Raw genomic sequence first — 20,806 nt, 5'->3', positions numbered from 1 at the left:
ACATATTTGTAAATTATTTAAAGTCAATAAACTTAACTTTCTTGTTACGGGACAGTAGAAGGAAGTTTGAATACCCTGAGAGGGGTCTTGCGTGGATGGAAAGAACATATAAACTCCATGCAGAAAAAGCCTGGGCTGGGATTTGGACATAGGACCTTCTTGCTGCAAGGCAACTAAGAACTTCACCAGTTTAAGAAAATGCTGTTTATGCAAGATAGCAAGCAGGAATCTAACAGGACAACACTTCAGTATTCAACACTTTACAAGATTGGGGATGCAGGGAAATCAATCATCGCACAGTCCTCTCTATTAGTAAGGTAGTTTTATTTATGTAGCACATTTTCAGCAACAAGGCAGTTCAAAGTGCTATATTTTCCAGATTACTGATTACTCTGATGTGGTATGTTCTGCTATAGCCAGACATATTTAATAGGACTTAGATTGAGACTTTTTTGCATCTTTATCCTATCACCAAACTCACTGAGTTTTCAGTTTATTGGCAGAGTCCAAGTGCCATGGAGTAACCCATGATGTTAGATAAGTGACTTGGACGCTTGTGGACAAACAACCAATGGTTGCACAGTTTTGTTTGTTTTGTTGCATCAGGTTGGCTTACAGAGCTATGCTGCTTGGTTTGTGTGGTACTCCACGGTGAGTGTGGTGATGATCACCTGTTGGCTGATGGGAAAACTACCAGATAATGTTGGTTCCATTTAACCTTCATGTGTCTTCCAAGCCGCTCTGTCCAAACACTGCAGAAAGCATTCAAAGCTTTTCATGGAGAGGCTGTTTGTGGGATATTACATTTCTAATGCACCAGGGACATTTGTGTTTGTCAGACCATTTTTGAGAAGATAACAAAAACAGATATATGTAACATTGTTTATTTGACATAATTTGATTATGTCAATAATCAAATTATTATTACCAATACCCTAATGTCAGTAGATCAGGGTACTGGGAAATATGAGCATTTTTTTTTTATTTGTATCTTGCTGTAATGATTTCATTCTATTAAATGGTGTTTTTTTCTTGTGGAAGGAACTTTTAGTATAAAGTCTGGAGTAAGAGCTTCCTCATGAGGTTTGTGCCATGGCAGGCACAGAGTGCAAGAGTTCTACAGCAAGGGGCCCAATGGTGCATTATATGTTGTTATAAGTTCTGTTTTATTACTTAGAAAATATTGGATTTTTTTTTTCTTTTTTAGTTTTGACATTTTTTTTCTGCAATCACTTGCACAACACACTTTTACTTGCTGGGGAATTAAAATAGAAATCATGGCACCTGCTGAGAGCTTGACGTTCTGAGTCCTACTTCCAATATTTGGTTAAAACCTACACTAATAGTACTTTTTATTTAAAATCTCCAGGTATTTAAGAAACTGAAAGATGTCATGCATTCTAAAATGATTGCCAGGGCCTTTGGAAGATAAACAGGCACATGGCATCACAGATCCTTCAGTAGACTTTGCAGCAGACAGTGGACAAACTCCCCTGAAGGGATCAGTTCGTAATAACGCCATCACAAACCTACAGTCTGAAATAAGGTGACGTGAGTTACTTCTATGAGAACATGACAAAAAAAAAAAAAAACCTGATGAGATTTCTGGATTGGTCATTTCCAATTTGAACTGATGGGTTAGCACATGGGAAGCACACCGGGTTAGCACACTGAAACCCATTTATGAAATTGGTGTCGGGTCCTGTGCTTTTTCAAAATAATCATTTTTTTCTTTGAAGCTGGTCAGAGTAAGGATGTAAAGTGGCTCAAATGCCTATATTTACAGGTACACATGTGCTAACCCACAACAGTTACCCTGGGCAACTAGTGTCTCCAATCTGGGAAGTTTACACTGCTGTGATCTGAAACATACTTCTAACAAACAGGCACAGATGGGTTCTTTCATGAATCTGGGTGAGGGTACATTTAGAAAAAAGCTCCTTTGATCCTTTTTTTTCTAATTTTTCTTGCTCTATCATACTTTGTTTCTGGGTCTTTTTTTCTTTCAACTTGTTAATCTTGTTCTTCTTTTGTCATCTTACTCTGTGCCATCCCGCCCACCCATTTGTGTCCCTCTGCTGTAAGTTATAATGCCCTGTCTTCCTCCTGTCGCTGCATCGGATAATGAGGTGATTGTGGCTGCCAGGACACTGCATCACTGTGTTGTGGGATGTAATAATGCTCCAATACAAGGTACCCCTAGCCGGACACACACTGAAAATCACAAGTCAACCACAACGTTTCTTTGATACTTAAAATTTATAGCAGCTTTTGACCTCCTTCCAGAGAAACAATCACAATTTTATTATAGCTCTTTCCAATATTGGGCATATATTCCATGTTGACAAAATGTCTTCATAATGACCCTTCAGTGATCCTGAAATGGTGCTGAAAATATTCATGTTACACCCATAAGCTTGAGATGCAGGCATAGAAATGGCAATAAACCTGTTTGATATTTAACTTTCTTTAAATTTTATGTCGTGTTTTGTCAAAGAGCAAATAGTATTGAGTGACAACTTTGTTAAAAAGAACACAAAAGATCAAACTGCAGGTGATGGTGTTAATACATATCTTTTTAATATTCTAATTCAAGAAAAACATTTACCCTCAACTTCTTTGTCTTTGATTTGAAAGGTGTTATAACTGTCGCCATTAATACAACAAAGTACACACTTACTAAATAAAATTTTCCTTACATTAATGTGTATTCATTTGCACATTTGTCTGCTTTATTGTTTGTCTTCACAGTTCTTATAATGATTGGCCTCGTTATTCCAACTTCGCTTGTTTTCCCTGAACAAGGACATATCCAAGGATATAAAATCCAGTAAGCACAAAGTTGTTCAGACTGCTTTTTCAAATATCTGTAAAAGAATTGTTTGCTCCCAGGAGATCAGTGAACTCCAGAGTGGCACCGTGTTTGCACAGTCGACTGTTAGTGGCATTATAACAAAGTGAAAGCAATTGAGAACAACAGCAACTCAGCCATCAAATCGTAGATCATGTAAAATCACGTGGCAGAGTAAGCAAATGCTAAGGGAAGAGTGTGCAGAGGTCACCAGCTTTTTGCCAAATCAATAGCTACAGACCTCTAAGCTTCATGTGGAATTCATATTAATGTAAGGACATTGCATAGAGACTTTCATGGATTGAGTTTCCAAGTCCAAGCAGCCAGATCCAGACTTTAAATCAGTAAGTGCAGTGGGAAGACTTTAATACAGTGGTGTAAAGCACAGTGACTGGACTCTGGAGCAGCAGAGACAAGTTCTCTGGAGTGATGAATCATGCTTCTGTCTGACAGTCCAATAGATGAATCCTGGTTTGACAGTTGTCAGGAGAATGACATTTGCCTGATTGCCTTGTGACAAGTGTAAAGTTTGGTGCAGAGGATTTTGTAATGCTGGGGAAGCTTTTTGGGAGTTGGACTCATTCCTTAGTTGAAGTAAAAATAAACAAACAAACAAAAAATAAATAAATAAAATGCTTTATGCTTATGAATACTAAAATATTTTAGACAATTTTGTTATTCTATTGCTGTTGGAATAACATGATGATTATGATGTGAATTTGAATGGTCCACACATTCAACAACCAGACAGAACAGCTTAGGATTGAAGTAGAGTGGAGACTGAGAGTCAGACATCAGTATCTGACTCCACAAATGATCTTCTGGAATAGATAAATATTCCCTCAAAAACGCATTTCTAGACCTGGTAGACATGCTTTCCAAAGCAAGTGAACTTGTAAAGGTTGGGTCAACTCTGTATGAAAGCATTTGCATTAAAACGTGTTTAAATTTAAATACAAACAAAAAGTTGTTCTTCTTGTCTCTCATTTTTGAGCTTTACTGTTCAAATATTAAAGGCCATCACTACCCGTAACACATTAATTAACGTTCTTGGCTTGAATATTAAAGATTACAACAAGGAATCTTTAATATTCCTTGTTGTAATCTTACAGTATGTGACAACAACATTGTAAAAAGTGAAACATAAACAGTTTTAACATAACTTGAATTTAAATCCACCACACTATTAAAAGGGAATGTGAACATCTAGAAACTGTTTGATATGCTGGAGCAAACGCAGGCCAAGCTGACCTTGGAAAACTTTAAGGACTCGACAAGATGTTTCCATCAATGTTTTACCGAGCCAGAAAAACTGGTGAATGAAAACAACTGCAATCCCTTAAAGCTTTCACCTCTGTACGTGACGGTTTTATGGTTGAACCATCCATTAGCATTTTGCCCTCACTGTGATTTACAGCTATAGACAGTTAAATCTATTATTCCAAGTTCATTTTTTTCACTCTGGCTTTTGACTGTCTATCTTTGTCCTGCTTATGTGTATTCTATAGCAAGACCTCTCAAAACCTCATGAGATTAGATAATAGATTTTTACATCAAACACAGCCCATCCTTAAATATTAACTAAAATAGATCTTTTCTATGTTTAGGATTTTCTTGATTCTTACTTGTTGTTTTTTGCTTTCGGTGTCTTTATTCATTACTCTTCTGTTTATTATTCTTGGCTGCTTTGATTTGTTTTATACTTTTATCCAACTTCCTATCGATTGAGTTTTTTGTTGTCTTTCCCTTTTTCACAGGTTTTCTTTGACAAATGTGTCTTGTTTTCAGAGAGCTGTAGCTCACACTTCTCATTATGCGATTAGTTATTTGGAAATAATAATTTGCTGGAAAAGGGAAAAAAAGACAAAGTTGGAGTGAGAGGGCTAGAAATGAGCAGAGGAGTTGAAATGCTAGGTGGGAAGATAGAAACACAAGAAAGCAAGAGGAAGAACTGACCTACCAGCGGAAATGCAAACACACACACAACATGATAAAGTAGAAAGTAAAAATATAATTTTGTGTTGTTCGCCAGTCATTTCTGTGCAGCTTTTACCATGCAGGTGTTTGGAGTAGAGGTATCACCCACCAAAGTCACACACATACACTATTTTTCTTTCTCACGCATTGTCACCAATGTTCAGGGTTCTGTTTTAAATTGATCCCTGTTAATGGACATACATACAGAGACATGCATGATGTGAAAAAAAAATAAAAAATACTTTTCTGGCTTTTAGTGGCAGAATTCCAAATATTTATATGGCTGCTACAGGTCTCACCTTAAATGACATATTGGGAATCTTTAAGTATTCAATGTTTTGCAAGAAAATCTAATAGCTTCTTTATCTATGCAGAAGGCATCTACTTTGACAGTGTGAAATAATAATACCTTTGGGTATTTACAAGGATAAGAGATCTTGTCATTGAATGCAGATGTAATGATGCAACAGAACAAATGAAACTCTTCCTTCCATGAAGGAAGAATTTAAGGACGAAATTAAACTCTTTTTTTCTCATATTTTGGTGGAGTTTTTGCTTCTACTCTTCACTGATCAAGTTTCTTTCAAATCTTGTTTGCTTTTTAAGAACTGTGTAGATAAAAATAAATAAACAAATGGAATTGATGTATTGATTGCCCTAATGAAAGTTTTTTTTTTTCATCCCTCAATGATTTAATATGACTCCCAGTCCAAAAACAGCAGACTCCTCCCCTCTTTTTCCATTCAAGAAAATATATTTAGGCCAAACCATATTTTAATGCAGGTCAGCTTATATAAATACAAGTTTATATTGTTGATGTGTAGCAGATGCTTATACTGTAATTAATTTAAAAATGATTTAACCAAAAACTATACATAGAAAGGAAAGAATGAACAGGCAATTGAGTGATTTAGAAATAATCACTGAATGAATTTTAACATTGTGTCTGTTGTTTCAGGTGTTCTAGATGACTGACCACATCATTGTTGTATGGGTGTATCGGGTCTAATCTACAAGAGACTGTAGATTGACATTGTTAAAACCCGGACAGTTACAGACAGGAGTAACAAGATAATCATGCCTTATGCATTGTGTGCACACAGAGTATATGCAATTAATATCTGATTCGCTGAGACAGCACCTTATCTGTATAATCATGTTTCACTGCAGCTGTTAGGGTGTGGAATTTCGCCTGAGCATCAAACCACTTCTCGAGCTGTCACCTTTCAGATGAAATACATTTCTACAAATAGCTTTGGGAAATCATGAAAGTACGACAACACTCTGTCTCTGCACATATCTACTGGTGCTAAGTCACCAACATAAGCTCCAATGTAACTAAATCTTGACTTCTCCAATGTCTTTTCTGTTTGATGAACATTATTACTGGCACATCCATACCACCACTATATGTGCAATTAAATAATTTTCTGGACTAACTTTGTCAAAGAGGGAAGAGGAAGGAGATGACCTGCACAGATCATCAGAGAAACAAATTTGCTTATTCAAAATCACTCCTGATATCAGCTTCTAACAGCTAATTACCTTAATGCGTTTTCCTTCAGCTTTCTATAAACACAAAGTTTCCCATCAAATACATGCATGCACAAGACAAAATGGTGACAGTGGTGACCCTTGGTCATGTTATCTTGTTTAGTGTTTCTTTTTCTTTCTTTTTTTGTGGGAGCACCCCTTTTTGCTTTTGGTTGCTGTGTTTTTGTAATGTCTAGGGTGATTATCCCTTTCTTTCATTGGACGTTGTCCCACTGTCCCTCACAACTTCCTTACTGGTAAACATCAGTATTCCTTTATTTTTTAAATATATTTTAACCTCAACCAAAGTCTCAATTGTTTAAAATTTAATATAAGTTCAAACAATGTTGTTTATTTATTTTTTTTTTTTCATGTGGATATTGACAATTAAATCATATTTTTTTAAGCCTTAATTTGTGTTTATTCTGCTATCCTCTCTTTCCAGTATATTTTCAGGTGGCGCTGCTGTTTTTTGTTCTTTACTCGTTTTAGCAAATTTATCATACTTAATATCATCCATTATAACAATTTCTTATCTTTAAAGAAAACAGAAAACCATAGTGTCTCTCTGCTTCAACTAAATATGCAAAACTGGCTTCTCAGCAACACTTTGGTCGGCAGCACAATAACTGCATCCTGTTAATATTTCCAACAGACAGGTAAATTACTGTAGCTCACAGTGCAGAGTGAACATATTTAGGACATCTGAAGCTCTCTAATTATCGTAATCACTTTTCTTATCAAACTGGATTAATCTGCCTCATGCTGGTTTCTGCAGCAGCACCAAACAACATTATAAAGATCTCAATTTTCCCTGACTTAGTGTCACAGCCGCCGGCCAAAGCATCCCTGTGTATATTTAACCTGGGCTAATGTGTTTATGCAGTTTGCCATGTTTAATGCCTTGAACGACATCGTTTCTGGTTTCTAAACCATGCCTTGTTAATAAGGATTGTTGTTTGCCTATTAAAATGCAGTTAAATTCTCACTCGACACGTTTATAGTTTTAAAGCGAGCTCTGTAACATCGAGCTTTTTTTTATTGTACGAGCCACCGGAAAATAGCTTTGGTTGAGAACTGCAATGATAATTTTGTTACATGTAAGTTAGTATGCCAGCACCTGCACCTGTTCAGCACCAGTTTGTTCTGTGCTGAATCTGTAAAAACCTGCACACAAATGCTACACCTGAAGTAAGTTATTCATGTAGCTGCAGATAAACTGGGCCAGTTACTTTAGTGTGTATTGTTCAGAGTATTTTGTATTGTACAGTGACTTTTATATTTGAGGGACATCATTTTAACCTTCTCAGGCTCAAATTATTTGAAAAGACTGTTTAAATTGTTGCAAATCTGCAACCCCTGCCTGGAGAGGGTTAATGATAGCACCGATACTGGAGAAATTGATCAGATGATTATTAAAACATATATTTTCTGTTTTACAGATGACCGTAAACATACTTTTGTTTGAAGTAACTAATTATGTACACAATCAGAGGTAAATGTCAAAGCACAGATTCAAGAACTTCAAGAGATACAATAATCTTTACAAAAATTTGTAATTTCTTAGATGAGCAACACATCACCAATGAATAATTTTACAAGGTATTGTAAATGTGTGCATTGTAATGTATATGAAAAGAGAGGATAGTGTATAATTATAAAGTATGTGTACCATACAGAAGACACTAAATTCCAGAGGTAAATTGAAGTTTAAATAGACAAAATTGTAATAATGATGAAGCTTTAATAAAGATTTAACTTTTAATATTGTGACAAAGAAAATTATGCATGTGAGCATGTACAGAAGTATATTTTATACCTACATTTTCCAAAGGGGGTTCATTGAACTGTTAATTAGCAATAAGAACCCCACAGTTTCCTACAGAGTCCATTTTGCAGTAGCACACTCTTGGATTCATAAAACACAAGAAAAAACATAAACATTGCCTACCTCTATCTGATACGGTGTGTTAGATTAGGACTCAACATGAAGATAAATTGCAGTCACAGTGACAGGTAGATGGACAGAAAAGAGGAGGGACCAAGGGAAATGGATCCAAACCCCTTCAAGAAAGAACAGAGAAACAAGAACATGGTTAGAGCTAATAAAACCCAAACATCCCAGTGGCTTTGTAAAACTACCTCAGAGTGGGCCTCTCTCTTTGCCCCCCCACCTATTTGTGGGACCTGCAATGCATCACTGGTAAACTCTGACATAAAGATTTGCTGTTTGGGTCACAAAAGGTAAAACATTACTGCACCTGCTTCTTTCTTACATTGGCGCTGATGTTCAAAGCACAAGCATATCAGCTATTTCAACACAATGTTTTGCATTTTGTGATCTGCATAAAGTCCAGATGTATTGCAGTAATTTAAGAACTACTTCAATCATCATAAATTTCAGTCAGGACAAAGCTAATTTCTCCTTATTGTTTATTTATGGTTATCTGAACAGAACTCTACACATACTAAGAGCTAAGATACGACTACGACTTCAATTATGTTCACAGAAGGAAGAACCCAGAACATTAAATGAATCTTTTACCATCAACATTAAAAATATTTTTGAGCACCTTAAAAATTGTGGGCAGTGATGCGAAGAAATGTGTCCCTCTTTTAAACCATCCATCCAATATTGATCAAAGCACTATTAAAAGGAAACTGACAGTGTGTGCTTTTTGAGTTTTAGTGGAGTGCACACAATGGATTACACATCAAACAGGATGAAGGCATTATGGCATTCAGTTTCCAAGCTGTCTGAGCTAACAAGCCAAAAACTATTAGAAAATTATTATTACTCCTATCAGGGATCTAAAGTAGCCTCATTGCCGATTCATGTTGTAAAAAGGTGACACAGCAAAAGGACAGCTGACATCCTCACATTCGATGTGGCAGTCAGCACATAAGTAACAGATGGCCCCTGGCTAATAGAGTTTATTAACTTTACATAAAGAGGAGGTAGATAATTGCACATCATAAAGAAAAGGTTAGGGTGGTAAATATATGAGCAAGTGTGGAAGAAAGTTGTGTCTGCACACTAATTAAAGGGAGCATAGATAATTTAATAATTGATCGTTCCATCAAATCTAGATCAACAACAGTTTGTTTCTGAGAGAACAAGAGTGTGGGTCTATGTTTTAGTAGTGATTTTCTATACAAAAATTTTAAACACATTTTTTTTCCTGGCATAACCTGAAAATGTGCCTTATTGAGAAGTAGAAACAAAATGAACACTTCTGTCAAAGTCTGCTAAAAAACAGAGGCTGTTTTAAAAGTATAAAGTACTAATTATCTTTCATTAAAGGCATCTTCCCCCTTTAACAGTCTCTTCTTCTATTTATGTGCGCTTTTTGCCTCAACTCTTTGTTCTATCGAAACAATACCCAAGAGGATACTTGGCAGTATGCTATCCTGCTGCAGTTAAGTCCCTGGTGGCAGGTGCTTCTGGCTTCAATAAGGTACATAAAATTATTGTACTCTATTGCATGATGACTTTCAGAAGCCCTAGAGTTTCATTACAAAAAACTACATGTCTGTTTTAATAGGGGAAATAATCCCATCGGCAAATTATAATCTTAAAATCTCCTTTTAGTAAAAAAAAGCCTTTCGTACTAATTTATAGTAGGAGGAAAAGAATCAAAATCACACCACAGAAGGTACTTAATGGCATTTGTCACCATGCGGACCATGTGCAATGTTTATAATACTAATGTTATTAATGTGAGTTGGATGGAGTCTTACTGCAATAGATGGTCACACCTCACACACAAGGTAGTAGTCTAACAGCACTGTATACATTTTGCTTACCCCTGTATATGGAACATCAAAAGCAAAAAATGGCATGGGGAAAATAGAGATTTGTTGTCGCTGATATGCAATCTTTAAAGAGATGCAATAAAAAAGTCTGATTTTCAGCTGTGACTGTAGAAAATCCTCTTGGAAACTCTTCTTCAAAGCAATAAACTTGTCATGTCTTATTGCTGCAATATTTAGATTAGAAGTGGCTAAAATGAGTTGGTCAAAGCTATGCAAAAATATTCTTCCCAGTTTGTCAATGCACTTTCCCAGTCATTAAAAGCAGGTAGCTGCAACTACGTTGACACAAAGCAAGAGCTGCTGCGGTTAGAAGCAAAAGTAAATATTAATAGACAAACATTAATTTCCAATGTCCTCTTTGTCCTTTTTGTGGTCATGAAGAAACGGGAGCTCATCCCAGTTCAGAGACTGCCAGTCCATCACAGAGGCTGGCCAAGACAAACAACCCTATGCTTGTTAAACAAAAGTCAGGGGAAATACTAATAAATTACAGGTTGACAACTCTGATCTGGTGCATTTGTCAAAGTAATCAGTTTATCTGCTGAGTACATTTATTTTTACTGCCTTTGGGCTTTGAACATGTCTTTGAAAAATGGATTATTGTCTCATTTGAAACATACACTACAGTATGATCTCGAAAAAGGTATTGATATTCCGCATAGACCCCTGCTATTTTTAGCGACTGCCCCTCTGCACAAGATATGTTATGTGTTGCATGCTGACCTGCCGGGGAGCTTGGAAGTATTCAGGCACGAAGGAATGTGTGAAAAAAAAGAAAATATGGAAAACTGTATATGCTGTATGTATATGTTGAGGAGAGGGACAGAAATACTTGTCTACATGATGGATTACGATCCTCAGATATTTCTAACTTTAATCATGAAACCTAAAAGAAGAAACAACAAACGGTTTTATATAAACAAAAGGAGTGATATATAAAGTGAAACCTATATCTCCTATTTTACCAAATACATTCAAATACAAAACAGTGAATTGCCATGAATGCTCTTTTTTTTCTTCAAGTATGTTTCGCCCTTCCTTTTGAAGTCCTTTAACATAATACAATACCTTAATTTGTTCTATTTGTCACTGTCAAGCAGGTTTTTAGTTCCTGATTTGATATCTACTAACCTTCTGGTGTATGTTTGTTAGCACCTCAGTGACACTCTTGTGGTAGCTCCGAATTACATACAATGTAAGATGTCTGACCAGGTTGTAAATACTGTACAAAGAAAGTTAATGCATCAGGAATGAGTGTCACCCGTTGATGAATGAGGTGCAGCTGTTGCAGCGCATTAGTGAGAGTACGAAAAACAATTACACAAAAAGAGAACGCCAGTTAGACAAGAGATTAACTTAATAAAACTCAAAGTATCAAGAAAAAATGTAACCTTTAAATAATAAAGCATCTGATTTTTTTCTCCTCCAAATATCCCAAGTACAAATTTTACTATTACATTACATATATTTGCTGCGCAAGACAGATCACTGTATCTTACCTTGGCTTTGTTTTAACTGTGTATGATTCCTGTGTTAAAGATAAAAGATGGATTACATTGTTGGGATGCTTTCAATGCTTCTTTTGAGGTGCTCACTTTCAAAGCCATCAAAGTGGATTGTGCAATGTGGGAAAAAGAGCAAAGCTTCTGTTTCCAGCATCATTCACAGTTCTTCACAGCTCCATGATCCATGCTTGTCTACAATTATAATGCTATGGTACTTTTTCTAATATTTTGAAGTGCAGACAGAAGTCAGTATCTACGAGCCAATTACTTTTTAATTGCGAGTCTGGAGACGCTGACACAGGTGCAGCCAGAGCTTGTAGGGAGTTATATATTGGATCCCAGTGCTGTAATCTGTGCCCAATGAGTTGGATTATGAGCCAAGTGAAAAATGTCCTTGGCATAGAGAGGACTTAGTGATGTCTTACCTAAAGTAATATTATAAGAGGCTTCCTCATTCTCATAGATCTCTAGCTTGTCAAATAGGTTTCTGTCCTAAATGCCATTGTTTCATTTTCATATCTCTGGACAGTATTTTCAGTAACAGCATTACATTGAATTAATAATAATTAATGCAATATTGCATGTTTCAGAGAGGGAATGTAGATAGAAAATGGATATAAATTATTTTCATTTTTTCAATGGGGAGTCTTGTTTCCAGACAAATTTGCAGTGTACAAATTCACAGTTCGAAGAAATATATATAATTAACTCGATGTGCATGATTAAAAGCAACAAACTCGGGAAACGTTTTTGGACTGAAAACAAGAAGTGTATATATTGCAGTGCAGAAGAGAAAACAGATGACCAAAATAGCTACCGTCTATAAAAAGAAACAGTATGTGAGACTAAAACTGTGCTTCCCAAGCACATTTGTCTTTCACTTGGACTCACATAATTTATTATCCATTAAATCAACCATACAACATCTCCACTATAACCTTTCTTCTTCAGATATAGCTTAATGACTATATCATTAAACTATAATTATTATTAATCAGATTAATTTTAGTTCCTTATTACAAGGACAACTGTTTTGCATCCAACCAATGCAGCACCAGCATGTCGAGTTAGAGATACTGCAGCGAAGAAAAGCTCTTGTTTCAGCCTCACCCCATTTACTTATTAGAGTCACATCACTTGACCTGTTTTAGTGACTGAGAAAATTGGCGTGACTGGTCCAAGGTAATTATACAGCGAGTCGGGTAAAGATGCTACTCTAATTTACTGAGCCCCACAGTGGAATGGAAAAGGTGGTCAGCAATCTTTTCCATCTTTCCATGTTATCGTCAGTACACTCAGATAAATTGCTTTGTCTATTAAACCTCCGCCATAAAAATGCATCAATTTGTAACTCATTAAAACTTTCAAGAAACAGGAAGCGATGCTGATACATTTGAGGAAGACAAATCTGATTCACTTGAAGTCAGCAAACCAGATTAAACCATTCATTCTGCATGACAATGAAAACAAGGGCAATCCAGATTAGTGGGACATAAAGACAGAATGCTGATCTTCCATGTTTAGTTTTGGTTGCAGGATAGACAAGAAGATTGATGCAATAAGATTTATGTCCCAGCGAGATCTAAAGAAGCTCATCCATGTATGTTTTTTTAGTCGCTTTGATTACTGGAAAAGTGTCTTCACAGGTCTGCATAAAAAGTTAATCAAATAGCTGCAAATGACCCAGAACAGTGCCGCTTGCATTTTCACTCAAACTCGGAACAAAGAGCAAATCATCTCAGTTTTAAAGCCCTTGCATTGTGTCCATGTAACTCAGAAAAAAGATTGAATGGCTAAGGACCAAGATACATTACTCCTGGAAATATTCTCTAAGTGGTAGAAGACCGACTTTATGTATCTTTGATGGGTTATGTCTGACTCCATCACTACATCTATATTTCAGGCCTGATCACTAGTTTATAGCTATAGTATCTGTCATAGCTGTCATGTTTTGGTCCAAACATGACAACTTTGACTTTTGTTTCTGTTCAGTTGGGGAAAGTTATGACACATTAATGCATTGATTTGTTCTAAGCTTTTGTTCAGTGCCTGGATGGGTTTGGTGTCAGCTGGCGACATTTTTATGTAGAGCAGTGTATCATCTGTGTAGTTATGTTAACTTTTTTATTCTTACTATTCGTTATAACCTCAGCTAGCAATAGCATGTAGATATTAGATAGCACGGGGCCCAGGATTGAACCTTGGGGTACCCCTCAAGTGATGTCTGTCCACTCCAATAAGAAGTTACCTTTTGATACAAAGAAGCCCCTGATTTTAGGTAAGATTCAAATTTGTCAAGAAGAGTATCAGAGTCCAACCCAGCCTGTGGTTGTTCCAATAGCATGGGATCAGCAATGGAGTCAAGAGCTGCATTTTTGTGGACGTCATTGAACACTTTGACAAGGGCAGTCTCTGCATCTTGATGAGCAGGAAAACCAGACTGAATCTGAACGTATGAAATCTGTTCTGTATTTGTTTTCTTGTTGCCATGGCATGTTTGAATTGCTTATAACCTTGACTGGCAAAGATTAATGTTCATATTTACTGTAGTTCCCTTAGTGCAGAAAATAAAGACCAACGAGAACTATGAAAAAATGTGATACTTTAGAAAATATGAAGAAAAAAGTTGCCATGGTGACTGCCACTTAACCTTACACATTGCAAATATTGAAACAGAGGCAGATTTTCACAGCAGAAACGAGACTAAAAAAAATCCTGATTATGATTACTTTGGTGTTACACAACAAAACACAAATGCATTTTAGTGGAATTTTAAAATTATAAAATTATGGATAGGTGTCAAATGAAAGGTAAGGACGCATGTTTTTGGATTTTTTATGAACAATTTCTTAAAAGTATTTTGTCCCATTTTATCTCATGTCCATTAAATAAAATCCAGTGGAACCAATTGCCTTCACAAGGCAGCAGGTGGCTATAGGAAAGCCACTGTCAACAGAAGAGAAAGCTGTAAGATGTCCTTTTAAAAAGCTTCCAAAGGAAGAACAGCAAACATGTGGAAGAATGTGCTGTGATTAGATGAAATATTGATTAGATAACTAATAACACATAAAAATGGTTGTGATTGTACTGTGAGAATTTTTTATTTGTAGCAGAAACATGAAAATTTGTTCCTAATGACAATAACATGGAGAAAGCTAAATATGCCAAAAGACTCAGGTTCACTCTCTGGTGACCTGGAGAGCCAGAAAAACTATGAATTTGTTGAAATTAAAGCGTATTCGTGCGTCACAACAACCTGGTCAAAATCCATGCCTAATTATAATTCAAGACATGTTAGTAGAGTTAAAAAAAAAAACAACACAGAAAATCTTCATTCAGTTTAATTTAGTTGAAGTCTCTTGCATTAAGAGTACACACACTTTTTGGTATCTAAATGTGCAAACCTGCTGGAGACATATTCCAAATAGTTTCCCCTGAGGGTCTTTACACCAACACACCCTATTCTTTTCAGATAAATATTGTGTATTTTCCTTTCACTTCACCAATAAGACAAATTATTGCATTGATTTGTGGCCATTACCTCTCGTCCTATTGAATAATGACCATGAGAAAAATACACATGCAGATGATAAAATATATATTTAGGGAAAAGAAAGCAGCTGATGCCTGAGAGAACAAAAAAACAGTGTGATTATTTGAATTAACAAAAACTAGTCCAAAAGCACTGAATGTATGCTCGCTGGTGAAAAGTCACACATTACACTTAGGTCTCTGCTTTTGTGTTAGATAAAGTGTTGTGAACAAAGTGTGGAGTGGGTATGTGTAGGTATATGTGTAAATGTGTGAATGCAGGCTGTGTTGGGGATGTTAGGCATGTTCACTGGAACTCACAAAGATCAGAAAAGAGTGCAGCATTTGATCACTTTATGGTTTTTGGTTTGTCATTATTTTTTCCACACATGGCCCCAGTGTGGTTCAGAACAGTAAATTTAATCCACGTGCAATGTGGTACATTATATGTGGCATTCACTGCAGAAGAGATGCACTCAAGAGACGTCATATTAATTTGCCTGTTATGCTCATTATTGTTGCTGAAATAATGAGGCACAGTAAGCAAACAGGCATAAATGAAAAGCATGTGAACTAAGAAGAGGCATTAAAAACACCTACGTTAAAACAGTTAAATGGAATTTAAATAGCTTTAATGCTGAGAAATAGTCATGCAGATATAGGAATGTCCATCTGTTTCAATGCTACATTGACACCGCAGAAGGCATTACCATACTTATCTCAACCCTGATGATTTATCAACTTTTACAAAACTCCTTATGGCACACAATGTATGAAATAAATTAGTTCAACTTGTATTTTGGAAACTCTTTTGTATTGTTTTTTTATGACATATCTGTTCTCATACTCTTTTGCCATATCAAAAAGGAGAATTAACTTTTTGAAGACAATGCTGATATACTGAAAGAAAAAAAACAACTCTTCAATAGTGCATTGTTGAAGAAATTTCCTTTCTCTGGTGAAAAATACATTGGGTAAGCAATGCTTACCGAATGTATTTATATATATATATATATATATATATATATGAATATATAATGGCCACAAATATACAGCTGACCATAAAAGGACAACAATTTGACCTCTATTTGTTCTGTAGAGCCAAAAGCAACCCATTAACATTTTAATTATTACCATTGTGGATAGAATTCAAATCGGATCTCACAACTTCATCCTTACCCTTAACCCCAGACAAAATGTTTAGTCTCATTAAGACTGTGTTTTTGTGACAGTGAGGACTACTTTGACTCAACTTCATTAATTATGCTGAAAAAAATCCCTAAAGAGGTCAAACAAAGTGCACTCAAACATGCAAGAGGTTTAAAAAAGCCACACAGAAACAAACAAGCATCCAGAGCTCCAGCTGTCCAATGGATTAGAGATTAGAAAAGAGGAAAGGATGAATCTGTCTAAACACACCAGTTGATGAGAAATAACCACATATCACCGACATTTATTCTTCATGTCAGTTGAGATAAGACAACATTGTATATTAGGTGAGCTTAGTTGACACACAAATCCACCCTCGCGTATCACAGATGCATCATTTCCAATCTATTATGACCCTGTTGATAATGTCGCCCTTGTTTCACAAATATGTATTGTTTAATAGGATCCTTTTTTTTAATTATTTCATGTCAGAATTTGTTTTGTTTTTTTTTTTTGCTGTGAAATGTATATTTTTGTTTAAAGTTAAGGCATAAGGTGATCTGTTATGTTTTTTTTATGTTTTATATAGCCCTTACTGAAGACACCAGCATAAACAGAGTAACTTTCTGTTGACTGAAAATAATTTTCTGATTAAATAAAATCATAAATTCTATTTTTACAAGCATATACCATGTTATATGCTGGTTCAAGAATATACACTGGTAAAAGGGGAACAAAGCAACTTGCAAAGAGCTCAACAGCTGGAATAATTCACATTGTCATGCAAAGGGTGTTTTAAATTTACAACTCATTTTATTTTCATAACTAACATGAAATATTTTATTCAATGAATTAAACCTAGCCATCAGCAATTGTGTTGCAAACATGGAAAGAGTTGGGAAAAACATTAAAACTGAATTTTAATTAGCTTCTAAGAATGGAGCAGAGATAAAAGGGGGAAAAAAAAACAAAAAACAGGGCAAATAGAAACTGAGAAATCTGAAGTAGACGTAGTGGAGGGGCGAGTTGGTAAACAGGGTTGGCTTATAAATTCCAACCACATCTGTCTGTCTTTGGGGAGTTCTGTGTCAACCAAGACGAATGCCTGTATGTCAGACAGAATAAGAGAAGCAAAACTTACTAATATTCCAAATATTGTTCCCAAAAGTACATTTGAACTTGTAATGACAATTAAATACGAGACATAAATTAAGATTTGTAAGTCTCATTCACATATGACTATTATGTAAGCCAAATATAATTTTAATTTGCTGGTAATTATCAAACAAAGCCTAGAGTAAAATTCCCAACAGAGTTATGCCTGCAAACACACTTACACAGGAGTGTTTAATGTGTTTGTCTGCGTGTGCAGCTGGTTGATGATTTAGAATATAATCACTGTCCAATCTGCACATCAGCTTCCACATGACAGATGGTGACTGACAGCTGATACTTTACTCACTTTCCTTCTCATTCCCTCCTCATTTTGCACACAATATGAAGTCCACTTACTTTTAAAAGTACAGATGCAGCACCTTGAAGCATTGCTTTTTAAATACTAGATGCCTGGCAATTTATATTTTATCAGTTGTTTGTTATGATAAAGAAACAGGCTGTTCCAAACCAAAGAAAAAAAATAACATTTTTATGCACCAGAATACACCAAAGAGATACAATATCCTGCAGAACTAAACATTTCAGTGATTAGTTGGTTGGTGTAAGCAACTCCATTGAATATTTTATTACAAAACTGACCATTTTTACCAACTTCAAAATAAAATGACATGTCTCAATTACAAAATTTCTGAACTGCTGTAATGTGTATGCCAGAAAAACTATAAGACCACATATATTTCTTTCTCTTGAACACAAGCCAGTATGTCTGTCAAATATTTAGCCATCTACATTTACAATTCATTTACTTAAAATTGTCAAGCTGCCACCTTTTATTTAACCAGGATATCACAAACCATTGGGACTGCGAATCTTTTTTCCAAGAGACACCAATCAAACTAAACATATGTCACCACTGTAAGAAGAGACAGCAATTTGCTCTGTCTTTTAGCTATTAAGTTTTTCTTTTGTCAAACAATACTAAGAAGGTAATTGTAGCAAATTTCTAAATACCTTTTTGTGTGGAAGTTTGCTGCGAATGAAGACTCACTGCTTTCAGTATCATTATTATTTGAAATAAAGTCAGAGAAAGTATAAATATGTGAAAAGTTACCTAAAAGGAAACTTTGACATGGTGAGACATGCCTGCAGTCCGCTCAAGCTGTAAGGCACAGAGGGAGATTAGGACTGTCTATCATGGAAAATGCTGGATTTGGAAATGGAGGCAGCTTTTCGAAAATCTTAAAGTTAAGGTAATGATCTTCTTCCTCCGGGGCACACATGTCAACCTCTGGTTCTGTAAGGCTAGTGTCCTGCAACATTCAGATGTTTCTGTGTCTGCACACATAAATAAAATAATTAGGTAATTAGCAGGACTCTATAAAATGTGGCCAGCATTGGATGCTGGTGATACTGGTTGGACAAGGGACACATCAAATCAATGCAGCACGCCACCCACTGAGGTTTGGAGTTTGACATTAAATGGAAGTTTAAAATGCCAGCTCCACAGTAACTTTGTCTTTTTCTCAAAAAGAAAATAATGAAACCATGTCTCAGAGCATCAGTTTTTTCCACACAGAAGCAGAAGCACAGCATTCCTCGACTTCTAATATAAATAATTAATGCCTGCTCATGGCAGAGATGCAGAAGAAAATTATTTCTATCCCTCCATTTTCTTTCTTTTACTTAATAAAGACAAATCTGAATCTGCTAAAATCAAATTAACAGAAGCTATTTGGATAATTTGTAGCCAAAAGGTGGGCTGTGAGCAAACTTTTTAATTTGCACAGACATCTATTCATTTTATCTTATTTGAGGATTAAGCAAAAGCCTGTCTGTCCCATCATAATTTTAACACAGAATGCAAAACAAGGAAGCAGACCCAAAGTCCCAATATCAATTTAGAATCACCAGCCAACCAATAAAAAGTCAGAAATTTCAAAGCCTCACCTCAGGCTTTGAAAGGTCATTTAATAATCAGTAAATGACCTTGTAGAAAATAAGTTTTTGGGTTGTATTTTTTTGCTAACTGCAAGCCGTTTTCAGACCATCTGTGTTTGATTTGTTATTCTCCCAATTAGCATTAATGACTTTATCATTTTTTTGGGCTAGAAAATTAGATAAAGAGGAATTTTCTTACTAAAGAACTGTTCTGTAATCAAACATTTTGTCAACTTATTTATGCTTTCTGAGTAAACTTTGACAAGAAATGATTCCTGATGATGTCATTCTTGGTTAACATAAGTCATTTTCATTGTGCTTCTCCATCCTGCTGTGTGCATTTTCCCTTCTCCCTGTTGTTTCATGTTTATTTTTTCTACAGTCTGTCTTTGCCTCTCCCTAGGCGTGGCTGTCTGACCATGAAGTGATTGCTGAATTCACTCACCTGTGGCACATCGCCCTTCCAACAGCTTATCTATCTCAGTCTGTTCTCTTCTCTTTCCCAGTGTATTAGCTTACCTGCACCATTCGCAGCAGGCCACCAGGCTCTTTTGTGGACTGGATAATTTTAGGATGTGTCTTTGTGGTAATAAAGATTGGTACATTTGCTCTGTGTTTCTGACTTTGGAAAATGCTTACTCTCCATTGATTCCATTCTAAATATTAAAAGCATGTGCTGTCAAAACTAACATTTAACTCTTGCAATTCATCATGTGGTAACATCTACTTGAAAAAAGCTTTGATCATCAAACTTAACAGAAATACAACTCAGCATCAAACTTTTTGCTTTAGTAACAAATGTCTGACTATACATGGACAGTGGTGGCCATATTTGCGATAATCCTGATCTTGCACCAATGCCACTCATTTTAAACAATTTCTTCGTCCCCTTCATCTCCAAACCACTTACGAACCCACTATTTCTCTCTGTCTACACTGTCTACACCCCACCAGGGAGGCACTGTGTCAGAGTGTGTGCTGCCAGAGTGAGTTATTTGTTGTGATAGGTCTCAGAAAGAAAGCCAGACCATAGCAGTTAACACTGACCTCTCTATGCTTTCTCTTCACCTCCCACACAATAACACAGCCTGTCTTTCCTCTTCTCACTAGATCCATCACTCTTTTATTGTCTCCTGCACTTTCAAATATATTGTTTCTTATTCCTGCCTTGCTTACAAAAACACACAAAAAGTTGAGCATAAGTTATTGTTCTTTTTGTTTTATCAAGATACCTTTTAAAAACTTAGCTTTCATTTTAATTCTATTGTAAACAGCAATATTACTGGGTAAATTTCATTTGTGTACAATAACCTTCTGTCTTGAGTTCCTCAGGGGTTATTAAATGCTAGATACTAACAGAAGGAGAGGAAAAAGCTCTATGTGTTGACTC

General features: G+C 35.8%; 1 protein-coding gene across 4 annotated transcripts in view; it reads right to left on the bottom strand.

Moving 5' to 3' along the window:
* The window catches only part of zgc:172282 (leucine-rich repeat and fibronectin type III domain-containing protein 1-like protein), a 167,005-nt gene that overhangs the window by 83,105 nt on the left and 63,094 nt on the right, over positions 1–20,806 (bottom strand). For 3 of the 4 annotated variants that reach the window (XM_055028631.1, XM_055028633.1, XM_055028634.1), the window contains exon 2: positions 8,313–8,425. The exons of the other annotated variant lie outside the window; for it this stretch is intronic. The gene's annotated coding sequence lies outside the window, so the exon portion shown is untranslated. The remainder of the gene's footprint in view (positions 1–8,312; positions 8,426–20,806) is intronic. 4 annotated transcript variants of the gene reach the window in all.

The sequence above is a fragment of the Poeciliopsis prolifica genome, unplaced genomic scaffold, assembly GCF_027474105.1.
Source record: "Poeciliopsis prolifica strain line A6 unplaced genomic scaffold, Auburn_PproV2 SCAFFOLD004, whole genome shotgun sequence".
In the NCBI taxonomy this organism is placed as follows: Eukaryota; Metazoa; Chordata; class Actinopteri; order Cyprinodontiformes; family Poeciliidae; genus Poeciliopsis; species Poeciliopsis prolifica.
The sequence above is the reverse complement of the archived record's forward strand: the minus strand, read 5'-3'. Positions and strand labels throughout refer to the sequence as shown.